Below are 14,133 nucleotides of genomic sequence, written 5' to 3'. Positions count from 1 at the left end.
CAAGTGTCATCATTAATTTCCATTTTACAAGCTAGCATGTGTTGAACTTTTTAGCAATGGACTCATTCTTTGCCACCAAACCAGATTTTTTTTTTTCATTTTTATGGTTTTAGTTAAAAAACAAGTAAATTTGTAGCAAAATGCAAACATTTATCATGAACAAATGTTTATGTGAATTAATGACAGTTTTGTCTTTTGTTAAATTTATAAATAAAGTGCTTTTAAATTTTTTGCTTTAAGTAGCGAACTTTGTAAAGATAGCTAGGATTACATCCAGACCAGTGCGGCCGGAGCTGAGATTGAGCTCCCTACACGAGTTTGTAGTGTAATTTAAATCTTATCAGTAGCTGAATACTTGATGCTTCGCCAGGGTTATCAAGGATATTTTTTTACCATAATGCTATCACTAGACAGGGTTAGGGTTAGATGGGTGCCTAAAACAGCTTAAGAGAGTCCCATCTACCCTCGAGAGAAGGATAGACCGTGCCAGTTTCTGAACCTGGTAGTTTTACCTTGGGGTAGCATTACATAATGATGGAATATTAAATACAGTTTTTATTATTTTAAGGTTGCATAAAGATAGCTCAAAAGAATAAAAAAATGTCCTTTTGTCTACATAAAAGCCTGAAGATGGAATGAAATTAAGTGCTGAAAACTTTAAAACCATTGAGTGCAGACAGATTGGATATTAAAACGATGATCAATGAAGGGAGTAATTCTAGAGTCGAAAGATTTAAAAATAGTCTTATGCTTTATGATGTGCCATTTAATTCTGTTGATAAACCTTTAAGAGATATTATGTTTTGAAAATGTTACGGATGTTTTGGATATTTGGATCATTCAAACTACTGTTGTCTCAATGTTTCGGCTGATGTAATCCCAAGCCTTCAGGTGTTAAAAGTTCTAAGTTCTAAGTGAATGTCTCCTGGATATTGAAGGGTTAGTCTTCAGTATGAGTGATACTAAGAATACAAGAGTTTTACTCAATCATGGCTGACAGAACGAGAACAATCTACCCATACAGATTAATTGAGGGTTTTACTCAAACTTTTGTAGATTTCAGAGTTTGACAAGATGTATTTAAAGGTTAGAGGTTATATCAGTTGAAATGTGTGTACAGTAGTCTGAATAATCAAATAATACACTTTGAGAGATACATCCAATGTATTGAGAATCAGTTTAGAACAAAAATTGGTAAAGTTTTTCTTGTAGAAATGTGGTCTTTGCGAGTAGCATGATTTAATTGCTTTAGAGTACAGGAAAAAGCAGCACAAGATGAGGAGGTTAAAAAAAAAAAAAAAAAAAAAAAATCAACTCCCATGAGGTGGGGGGGGGGCAGTATGGTTGGGTACTGAAATAGCAAAGAACGGAGTCATCAATATTCCTCAGATGATTGGCAATAAGCCCTTCTCTCTTGCAAAGGAGGTAATGTCTACAGTGTGCACCTTCTGAATCGGACCATACCTCATTCACACTAAAGAAAAGTTTGCTAACCAGCAAAATTGTCCTTTTTACTACAAAGGATGCCAAGACGTATCCTCAGCTGATATGAACACAATCAAGGGTTTTTTTTTTTTTTTACCAAAGCCAACAGAGTCTCGGCCATTATTGAGAGGACTTGTTTTCTGTTGACTGAAATGTTTGTGGTCACGTGCAGCTCTAGGAGGTCCAGCCTCTCAGGTTTTACCTTCTTTCTTTGAGAAGGGGTTAGTTTATAGCCAATTGCCTGAGGTGATCCTACTGATGAGTGCTGATAAGGCTTCCCAGGCATTTTTTTTTAGACCAGAGTTCTCTGCTTCAGGAGCGATTGCTCTTCAAATCCCACTCTCTGACCCGTTTGTCATATCATCATGTGAAAAGGAGATAAACAGCTCAGCTGGTGAACCAGACGTTATATATTGCTAGTAAACCAATACTTGTAACTGGTTAAGATTTTTTTTTCACTCAAATAGAAAGCCACGTTCTTTCTCCCCTCCTCCTCACATTTCAGATAGATAAATTTAACTTACCAGAAACAATGCCTCTGGATTTTAGCAAGAGACATCAACCAATTCATTTGAAACATTGTTCAAGATTTCACTTGGAATTTAAAAAAAAAAAAAAAAAAATTCCTTAAAAAGAAAAGAAAAAAAATTAAATTAGTAAAATAGATTAATAATGCTTCTAGTAATTTATCTATATAACTATAAAAGTGAGAATGTGTGTGCATGTGAGGACACTTCTCAACCTATATACTCAACAAATTTTTGGACTACAGACTTGAGATTTGGTATATATTGGGTATTCAGACATGTGGAAAACTTTTTAATCCATTTTCATCCAGAAAAAAGGGGTGCTAAGAGATAAAAATTGAAAAATTAGTCTCTGGAGGTCGTCAAATTTTTATCTGTTTGCTGTTTCATGACTGCACATGCGCTAATCATTCACATTATGTTAAGAATATTTGAAAAAACCTTTTTGGCGATTGTGTTCAGTTGAGCTAATGGTTATGGCTCCCTGTCTTAAGGTTTTGGTTTCGATCTCAGCTCGAGTATTTTTTTTTTTTTTTTTTTTTTTTTTTTACTTGAATAAAAAGAAGTGAATTGTTTAGAAAAACATACTCGCATGCACATGTCTCAGTTTCTTTCAGTTTTTTTTTTTTTTTACGTCATTTTTTTTTGAAAGAATGTAACATTGCATTTAATACCGGGCAACACCAGGTAAATCTAACATATCTATAAAAGTGAGATGTGTGTGCATGTGTTTGAGGACACTTCTCAAACTATATACTCAACAAATTTTTAATTTACAGAGTTGAAATTTAGTATGTATGCTTATTCAGACATGTGGAAAACATTTTAATCGGTTTTCATCTGGAAAATGGGCTACTAAGAAGTCAAAAATGAAAAATTGGTACATGGGGGGGGGGGGTGATTGGATTTTTATCTTGTCAACCGTTTCACAAATGCACATGTGTGAATCGTTCCCATGAATGATTATTTATGTTAAAAATACTCACGTTTGAAAACAGCTTTTAGAGATCACATCAAGCTGGCCTCATGATTATCATAATTTACTCACTGTCTTTAGGTTTTGGTTTCGATCTCAGCTCGAGTATTTTTTAATTTTTTTTTTACTTACAAGAAGTAAACTGTTTAGAAAAAACATAATACTCGCATGCACATGTCTCAGTTTCTTTTTGTTTGTTTGTTTTTACTTCATTTTTTTAAAAAGAATTTAACATTATGTTTAATACCTACAGCATTTCTGTTTATAGTAAATAAGAATTCTGCATTAATTAAAATATAATATTCATGCGTATTTCACGGGGCAATGCTACACAGCTTGCTAGTATATTCTATATATAGCCTTTTCCATGAAAAAAAAAAAAAAAAGAATAAACAAGGTTATCTAGAAGCAATAACTTAAAACTTGAATGCTTGTGGCAATCCTTTTTTATCAAATTACTAGTAAGTACTATATCTATACAAAATAATCATCTTGACAAGCAAGCTCTTGTACCAGATGGATGAACATTTGGGAAGACCAGGCATTGTACATGTATAGAAGTGTTGCAATCTTATAAAAATAAGGCTATTAGAAAAAAAAAACATAACAGAGTCAGAGCACTATCACTGGAGCTCAAAATTTGTCAATGCTTCTTCTACACTTATTTGCATAGAAATGACTCAGTTGAACTAAACTGGCAGTACCTACTTGGCATTGCCCAGAAAGTAATGAAGGCATTTTAGTTTTTGTTTGCAGATTTTTTAAGTTAAAAAGGGAGATAATTTCTAATATATTCCCCAATTAAAAATAAAGTATAACAATAACAAATGAAAATTAGCTAGTTAAATGCAAAGTTTGATTGTACCTATTTACTATGCCTCCCCACGGGACAGAGTTAGACACCAGGATCGTTTTTTAACGTGGAGAAAAGGTACAAAAATAAAAAATTGTCTCAGTCATGAAGGACTGATCCTCCACCGAAAGAGAACAAAAAATGGAAGTGCAGCATCTGAAAAACAGATACTACACTTTGATCTTGGCTAAAAGCAAAGTTTGATTGTAACTTACATGCTATTCATGTCTGACTTTGAAAATCCAACACAATAACTTTATATGCTAGATTTCTAGCTTTTGTTTTCTATCATGAAGTTATTTCTTTGTTAAAAAGTTTTCTTTCTAATGACAAAATATTTACATTATCTTGTCTTCAATTTCATCATTGAGCATGAAATAAAATAAAAACAAAAGCAATTTTGACTTTCGATCTGAATCATAACTTTTAGATATATACGATACTTATTATAACAGATTTTGATAAGAGGCCAACGTCCACAAAAAATGGCTCCTTATATGCTATTGCTTTACTTTTTTAATGTAAATAAATACTTTGATTCTACAGAAACTTCAGATCTTACGTGGCTAATCATCAAATTATTACGACTTGCAGAATTCACTCCCATCAATTTGTATTATCTGAATTACTTTTCTCATCTTGGTTGGAGATTACATTGGTGAAAACATTTTGAATAATAGAAATTATTCAAAATGTTTTCACCAATGTAATCTCCAAGCTTCTTCTAATGCATCTTTTGAATTTGGGAATCTTCTTTGAACGATTTTCTAACTGAACCATTTATTTAATCAACAGGATTAGATTGTTTTCATTCAATCAGCCATGACCAGGAATAAGTGTTAAATTTATATTATTCATAGCTATCGCCTGTAATAACGATTGAATCTTTAACCTCTTGAAGATTGTCATTTAAAATACTAATTGTTAACCAATGCTTTTAAACATTATTCACTAATTCCACATGGACATACGGCCGAATAATTAAAAGCATTAGATTTAAATGAGTTTTCTAGAGGTCAAATATTTGATACTAATCTTAATCTATCGCTGGGGATAAAATAAACGGTTCAGTTTCAAATTATTTACAGACTCCAGAGTTTCAAAAATATGCACCTAGAGAGGTTACATCCGTTGAAACATTGTGAAAACAACCAAAATGAAATTGCTAGTTCAAATAATCAAAATTCTAATCCTCATCTAAAAAATCTTGAAACATAATACCGAGGTACACTTGACATCGTTTATAACTGTCTTGCTATTTGCATAAAAAGGTTTAGTTGAAATGCAATAAATACTTTCTGTATACATAGAAAATTATTGGAATGCTGGAGTCAATGTCAACAAAGGTGTTTTTATCACGTCAGGTCAATCCATTTCTATGGCTGAGACATGGCCAATGAGGGCAGTTGATCAGTGGAAGTTTTTTTTTTTTTCATTGCCAACAAGTCGACCATATCCCAACTACTGTTCTTTACAAACACCTAAATCTAAAGTGTTTGTCGCTCAGAGGGAAAATTAATTTGTGATGCAACCCTTCCTAACTCTCTACCTGAGCGAGTGGACAACTAGAGGGGAACACTATAGCAACAATAACATAGAAACCAGACATTCCATTTCATTTATTTGATAACAAGCTGGAATACTTGGCCAAGTTCGTAGTTTTAAGTGTGAAAATAAAAATAAGATAACTGAAGATTTAGAAAATGTAAATGGACAAAGCTGATGTTTGTATGTTGTACATAAAAACTTCAAAAGACAAAACGTAATCCTTCTTAGTTCTTTGCCTGGGTGGTGTAAGCATGTTGTAGACCACAATCATAAAGTAGGATTTGGCTGAGTATTCAGGTCAACAAGTGGTCAGTTTACAATGGTGGAATAACGATCGATTAGCCATCTTGTGTGACCTTGCTCAGGATCACCATACATAAGTCCCTTTGGTTCAAGATGTAATGCAGGTCAAGGAAGGAGCTGACTCAAACCAAACAGAAGGAATACTATTTTGCAATAATAACAAACACTTCATTTTATTTACTTGATAACAAGCTGAAATACTATTATGAATTTATTCTAGACCAAGTAAGAAGTAAGAATATAGAGATTAGACAATTGCAATTATTGATGTAATGGACAAATCTAATATTTATATATTGTATATAAAAACTTCAAAAGATGTGTAATATACTGTCGTTTTAAATATTAAAAAACATGCTAAAATGAAGACAATCTAAAAGGTTGATCTAAGGGTTACAAATGATTTTTCATTTCAACCTTCATATAAGATGGATAATTTGTTTGCTTAGTAGGTACTTCTAAGGTGCACCACTGAATTACCACCCTACATGTTAACACAATATAATTTTATTACAAGTTAATATTATAACAATAACTTTTTTACGATTCAAAAGAATCAATGGGATATTCTGTTTGTTCCTTCCTTAGTCTGTACGTTATATTTTGAAAAAGGCCAAATACTATTTTTGAAGACCAAACTACTTAAAAAAAAAAAAAAAAAAAAAAAAAAAAAGGTAAAATTTTGCTTCTTTTTTTTTTTTTTTTTTAGGTCAATCTGGCAACCTGGACAAGAATATGAGAGTGACCTCTCTTTGATATAGCCCCATTTTCAAGTATCATAATACTATATGATCATTGTTGTGATGGTGTGAAAAAAAAATTCTAATTTTTATGTGCAGCGGTTCTTCCAAGGAAGATTGGTTGGTTGTTTTTGTTTTACGGCATATCAACCCATTTCAGGTTATTTAATGCCGAATCCAAAGATTTTGAAAAAAAATTTTTTTAATAGAATATATTTGTTGTTTTCAAGTCGGTTTCTATTTAACCCATAGTTGGGACCCTAACAGGTACTACCACTCCGGGTCAGAGAGGACCTGGGAGCAATGGTAATTAAAGGATGGCTACACACTCCCTAAAGCCCGCAAGCTGGGGCCTCACCACTGGATATAGTTTAAGGTCATATCCAGGACCTTCAAAGAAAGAAGCTGGTGAAATAGGATGTAAAAATCAGGAACAAGACAAAAAATATTGTCTGCCAAAAGGTGCTGGACTAAAGGAGTAAATTTAAGATTATCTATTACAATGTGATTATTATTTGTATTGAACTATGTACCACAACATTACTTTCTGAGTATTTATTAGTACTTAATACTTATTTCATTTAGGTCAGTTCTTTACTTAACATACACTGGACACTATTTTCATAGAAATATTAATAAACTCATTTTCTGCATGTTATTTGCTTTCCTGTATAAAAAAAAACTAATTTTTTTGTGCTATCCAGAAAAATATCGGCTTTATCAAAACATATTTGTTGATTAAATATATTTCTCATTCTGTGGAATTACCACGGGTCCTGCTAAAATACATCTCCAACTGACACTGCCTCGAACAAGCATCTATTAAATCTATCTAGTAAAAAAAAAAAGCATCTAGTAAAATAAACCACTAATAATTAAAAAAAAATGTTTTCAGCATACAACATTAATGAAAATGAGAGACTAAAATCATGTTTACATTATCAATACCTTAAAAGAATGTTCCTATGTAGTAGCCAGTTTTAAGGTGCAAATATACAAGTGTTTAAGAAATCTAGAAAAAATAAACTAATAGTCAGATTTTCATGAAATCTTTACTACTTTACTCATATTTTGATTAATTTATATTAATTTAGTTTTAGTAAAATATATGAGGGGAAATATATAATTTTTTGTACGTGATCCTTTCCCCTATTTTATTTTCCAAGATAGAAAGAAAACATATTATAATCCATTGAAACTTTTATATTATATAAAACTGAACAGTTTAAGTACATATTTTTTTCATGTTTAATCAACTTTTACTTAAGTAACTTACTGTGAATTCATAAATTCAATATTATGCTTAAAAAAAAAAAAAAACTACTTTTACTCATTAATATAATTTGTTAAACTAGAAAGAAAATAAAAGCATCCTCAAAAATAATTTTTAAAAGATTAAAATTACTTAAATTTCATTCCTCCAAAATGTTCAGTTTTAAACATGGAATTTTAAGTAAAAGGTTTCCTAATTTATCTAAATATTTTAATATCATATAAAAACGAATATTGGCAACTATAAATTAACGAAATTAACAGAGCTTCCAACATTTATTATTAGAAAAGTGCCTATCATTTTCTAGGGGCTTTTTAACCCAAAATGTATAACTTATTACATCAATACATTAGCCATTTTAACTTACGTATTTATAGTACAAGAAAAATACTAGTCCAGCAGACAAACAAATGCATAAATATTTTAAAATTCATATTTTTTAATAAATATGTGTATATATCAAAATCCAACAAAAAGAAATAGCAAAAACAACAAAAAAAAAAACAAAAAAAACAAATGTTATTTCCATTATTCATATTTTATGCTTTTTTTATCCATCCATAAATATTAAAAAACGTCACATAAAATTTTTACTTTCGTATATAAACAAACAGAATCTGGGTGTAAATCCTGTTACTTCCACAAAAACACTTTCATCAAACCCACACCTGACCTTGTGTCTAACTTCCTGGGGAGGAGATAAAATAAACCCTAACCTGCTGAAAAAAATTTTGTTTACTTATTTCTTAAGATGAATATTTTTTCAATAATTTATTTTCAAATTATTGGACTGTAAAACAACTGCCTATAAATATAACTTCATTTTGCGAAGGTTTATAAAATTAATGAAATACATATTAGATACGTATGAAGCCAAAACAATGCATTATTACATTACTATATTATTTCTTTTCTTTTTGTTTACCATGTGAATACTGTGTGACCAACGCACTATTCCGACACTTGAAAATACTACCGTGAACAACAAACGGACTTACTGATTCTCTGCTCAAACAACAGCACGGGGGAAAAAAAAAGAAAAAAAAAGAAAAAAAAAAAAAGAAAAAAAAAAGAAATACTGAGGATGAAGTGTAACTTTGAAATATATTTATAAATTTCAAACAAAAATAAATGTTTATTTTCATAATAATGCGTTGTTTTGACTTTCAAATATATCTAATATATATTTTATTTTATTCAAACTCAATCAACGCTTCTATCAAGGAACACAAACCCCTAACGACAATAAATAAACACTGACTACGAATAGGTTTGTAAAGTGTGCACAAAATGATGACGTCACCGAGTTTAAAGTGAAAATTGGAGGTTCCTACTGTTTAGCAGTTAACTTATAAAATCTCTAGAATTTATGTCATCTGGTGCCAGAGTGAATTCCACGATAATAGATGCTTGTTCGAGGCAGTGTCAGTTGGAGATGTACAGCTTTTGATCCATTTGGCTATTATATTTTGGGACTTTGTGGATTATTGTGAAAACCAAAATAAAAACAAAATCCTTTCAAGCTTTCACACTGCAGAAAACGGTTTTGCATTAATAAGATTGAACTTGACTTACCCATCACTTAGTAGAAAAGGGCACATAAAATTTTATGGTCAGTAAGATTTGTTCTAATTCTTGACCAGGAAAAGTGGAGAATGCTCAATACCAAGATTGATCTTGCTTTGTCGCAGTATACTTCCTCACAATACGTAACTTCAAATACAGTTTAACCTAACTTCTCTAACTTACCCTCTAAGTGTAAATTCCAATTATAACTATGTGGAAACCCTGTATGAACGAATATAGTTAGCCGCTTCCCTTTGATTGAGAAAAAAAAAAAAAAAAAAAATCAAAAATTATAAGTACTACCGGGGAACACTGGGTAGGAACAGCCAGTATATAATTAGGTAATGTATATTAATACTCAGTTTATCGGCTCATAATGGTTAGAACTTTTGCTAATTGTCCAGAAGACCACGGTTCATTACTTTTTACAAAAAAGGTATTCACTTTTTTCTTTTAATACTTTGTTTAGTACTGAAATTTCTAAAGAAATGTAGGTACTGATACAGCTTTTGAAGTGGACAAAAGTTTTTTTTTTAACCTACCTTAAACATATTTTGTCCAGTTCAAAAGCTATATCAAAATACATTGTATATTAAAATAAAATATTCATAATATGTTTATAAGCCAAATTACAACACAATATTATGAAAATAAACAAATATATATTTGATTAAAATTAATATTTCGGCAATAGACGCCATCCTCAGAATTTTATACATTTTTTTTCCGTTGATATGTTAAACTAAAGAAAAAATGTTAGTAAAAGAGTCCATGTGTTTGAAATGTTGTTGGCGCACATGATATGAAAGTCAGAGTTGTGTTTTTTGTGATAAAAATGTTGTTTAAATTTTGAAGTGAAATACATATAAAATATGTTTATAAGCCTAATTATATATGTATTTTATACATATTTTTATTTTAAAATTCAAACAATGTTTCTATCATGGAAAACATCCAACATACATTATTATTATTTTTTTTTTTTTAAAAAGATCAAAATACCTCCCAGTACGTTCAATAGTAATAAAAATAATCCATTTGTGCATCACGGTTAATTTATATGTTATGTGCTTATATTGCTTTGCAGAGATAACTTTTACACTGAAGCCTATTATCTAAACAGTTCAGGTTTCAAGTAAAAAGTAGTTGAAAAAGCCAAAAACTATGTCATGTGTTTTGGCTGAGAGTGTGGAAGCAGCAGGTCAGGATGATAATTCTCAGACAACATCGGTTTTTTGTTGCTCTCAAAGTCTAATGAGAACAAGAATGGAAAAAAAAAGAACAGGCTCAAAAGACAGAGTGATAGCGAGGATGTCTTAAGTAAAGGAAATGGCTACCTACAAAGTGTTTGCTTTTATTTTTTCCTCTCCCAGATAAGTTTGCTATTAAATTAATGGCGGAGAGAGAAGGAAAGAGTAGATTTCATGGGTTTTTGCAAAGAGCAAACCTTTTTTTTTTTTTTTTTTTGTAAAAGTCTATTTTAATCCAAACATTCAGTGTTAATAGGCTTTTTGAGTCCACTCAACAGTCACATGAAATAATGTGTAATGCTTGTTTTAATAAATAGCTATTGTGGCAGAGTGGACTAACTGAGAAAAGGGCCCTAAAAAAATTTAGAAGACACTAGTATTAAAAGATTGAAACTAATTTCATAAAATGAAAGAATTATCTATTTTATTTTAAATCTATAAGGTCATGAGATGCATCATGATGTTAGCAAGGTCATATCGGCCGTTTTGACAGGTGAGTGTGTTGATGGTTAAGAGTTGGTTGTTAAGGATAGAGACCACGATGAAAAGAGTTTCTCTTCACAAGTGGTACCCATGGAAGACACACACACACAAAGGAGAAAAGAAGGTTATATATACCTTTGGTTAATTGGGTGGGTCACACAGGCTGTATGTATATATATATATATATGGGTCATATATGCCGTTATACCTTTGGTTAATTGGGTGGGTCATATATGCTGTATGTCAAATTCAAGACTCAAAACAGCTCCTTCATGGTGAGTGGCAAATAACAAAGGAACCATAGGAGAAGAGTAGAAACGGTTCAAGGACAGCTTGAATGCGTCTCTCAAACTCTTAAGTTTGTAATCTAATTTAGGGAGAAACCTAGCTCAAAGCATGTTCCTGGCATATTGCAAGCCACAAGAGAACCATGATTATTGAATCTGCATACATTGAGAAAAACAGGAAATGTGCTGCCAGAAAAGACAAAGCAGTCAACACCTCTGCTACAGAATAATCTAACGGGTGTCCTACATGTAGGAGATGCTTCAGAGCTCAGATTGGATTGCAGAACCATCTCTAGATCTATTAAACAACTGAATAATCACAGTCACCTTTATAAATGATGGACAATTGCATGTAATTATAATAATGTTGGCATCCAAAGAATTCATGCATTTTGAGTCTTTTTGGTATGTGATTTCTGTATGGTCAGTGCCATTTTCACCACCTGATATTCTTGTTCACCAACTTTCATGATGCTCATATCTCTGGCACATGTAGCATCTAAGTGAATCCTTCATTGTTTAACAATGGACAACTTCACAATATCTACTGTATATTTTTTTAGTAGCCTCAATGTGTCATCACAATGTATTAATCACTGACACAGGTAATGCATAACTTCTGCTTTCTACAAAGGTATGTCTCAGCTAGACAGTGAACAAGTACTGTAGCTGGCCTGTAAAGTGGCTCATGGACTGTATAATACTGCTCAATTCAGTCAAACAAACTCCCATCCACTGAATGTAAGAACAAGTTTTCACGTTATAACAGATTTAATAAAAGCTCAAAAACCGTTTTTTATGGCAGCAATGATCACTGGCCAACAAGTTGGTCTTTTGCATTTGAATCCTAAGTAGCAAGCCATCTCATGTGACAATCAATACCCATGACTGCTGCATGGGCTGCTATGATTCTAGATGTAAAGTACACCAAAAAGAAACCTGGCTTAATCCAACCAGTATAAATGCTGCTAGAAATATAAATGCAACTCTAAGGGAGATAATTCACTATATATTCAAGGTAATATAGGCACCAGCAGCAGCTGATTTGAGTTAATACTAGTTGATTGCAATATAAAAAAAAATAAAATAAAAAAAAAAGGGGGGGGATAATTATGTTTTTATTCAAATTAATTAGAACAAATGTCGGGGGAAACAGGAGTTTAATTCAGTTTTCATAATGTTTTTGTAGAAGTAGAGTAAAAACTATTTAAAAATCTATGAATTACTCATAGTGGAAGAATATATTTAACGTTTATGAAGCTTACACCTGTAAGCTGAAAAGCAATGAAAAAAGTATACCCTCAATTTTGAAGGCATCAATACATTTGTTAAAAAAAAAAATTACAATCTGAAAAACAGAAACATCAACATAAATGAATCTTGAGCATTTTGTGTCCATTGGTCACCAATCTGCCTTACTATTTAATTGGAATACAATATTACATAGCTTCTTCCCAGCTGACTCCAGCAGAGTTGTTTTCAAGTCCAATGTTAAACTTTTGTTGAGTTGTCCTCTTAATCAAAATCTTCTGCTTCACCCACCCCCCATCTCCACTTCTATCAAGGTGCTGTCTCATTGTCAACCTAACAAACTCATTAACTCTCATCTTTGAGTGGCTTTGATAAACGGAGACTTAATAATACAAAAATAAATAAGTCATGATAAAACTAAATGAACCACACAATGATCAGCAATAGCTATATTAAAGCTGGGTACTAAGTGCACAAAATTCAAATTTTCTGAACATGAGGCTTGGTAAAAACAAACAAGAGCCAAAAGAAAGTTTGCTTTGGAACTCCACAGTTCATAATATCTTGCAGTATTTACTAAAACAGAATATTTTGCACAACTGTTTTGGTTTTAAAAGTCTGCATCATTAACTACTACATGGCCATCAACACCACTTCCACTTCGGAATGGATTGGATTAAGTTTGTTTTACAGCACATCAACCACTGTCAAGTCATTTAGAACAAAGTTCATACTTATATTTTCTTTGTCACATTTTCTGGAGGAATCTAAACAGTTGGATTATTTTTTAATATTTTATAATCTGGTCAGATTTTTTTTTTTTTTTTTTTTTGAAACCGTGAATTAATATTCATTACTTTGAAATTTGTTTTGTATATTTATTCTTTGCACTTATCATTAGATGTATTACTGTTATTTGCCAACTGCAGTGTGCATCTTCAAGCAAATATGCTTGTGTTAGTCTTGTGTACCTAATTTAAATTCTGCTAAACATGATATTTTTCTCTTTGTCCTTCAAATAATTTTCCTGTTTTAATTATAGGTTTGTGTTCATAAAGTTTTTTTCTAGGGCTACATATTCCATGTTTGTCATTTTCATTATATATTTAAAATAGTATAGTAGACAAGAGTAAGACTCAAAACTTGGTATAGCTACATATTTAGGGCGTAAATTGTAATACCATTAATGCTACCACAAAACTAAAAAGAAATAAGACTTTTTTTTACATAGGCACTTATCAAGGCCAAGCGGCCACTCGAGGATAAAGGTTAAAGAGTGTACAGTAGAAATTGGACAATATAGTAATCGTTAGTAATGGAAATTCGGTAAATTTGTTGACAAGTGGAACGGCTCATCAGGAACTTGTTTACGTTAGACTTGAAGACAACCATATTGTAGTCAGCTGGAAAGCAGGCAAACGGAAGACAATTCCACAGGCGTGCAGTTCTAAGAAAGAAGCTTTGTTCATGGAATCTACGTTTAGGTTTACAGGCTTGAAAAATATATACTTGTTAACCTATGAACCATTTCGGTCAATATTTGTTATATATAATTTTTTAAACTGACATTTATGGATAATCATGTTTCTGT

General features: G+C 31.5%; 1 protein-coding gene across 5 annotated transcripts in view; it reads right to left on the bottom strand.

Annotated features, from left to right (window-relative positions):
* Positions 1-14,133, bottom strand: part of LOC145252644 (oxysterol-binding protein-related protein 8-like) — a 232,894-nt gene that overhangs the window by 95,945 nt on the left and 122,816 nt on the right. For 3 of the 5 annotated variants that reach the window (XM_080112384.1, XM_080112381.1, XM_080112380.1), the window contains exon 2: positions 2,010-2,111. The exons of the other annotated variants lie outside the window; for them this stretch is intronic. The gene's annotated coding sequence lies outside the window, so the exon portion shown is untranslated. The remainder of the gene's footprint in view (positions 1-2,009; positions 2,112-14,133) is intronic. 5 annotated transcript variants of the gene reach the window in all.

The sequence above is a fragment of the Euprymna scolopes genome, chromosome 29 (genome assembly GCF_053919585.1).
Source record: "Euprymna scolopes isolate OS-2025 chromosome 29, ASM5391958v1, whole genome shotgun sequence".
NCBI lineage: Eukaryota > Metazoa > Mollusca > Cephalopoda > Sepiida > Sepiolidae > Euprymna > Euprymna scolopes.
Note: the sequence above shows the minus strand (reverse complement) of the source record. Positions and strands in the feature narration are given on the sequence as shown.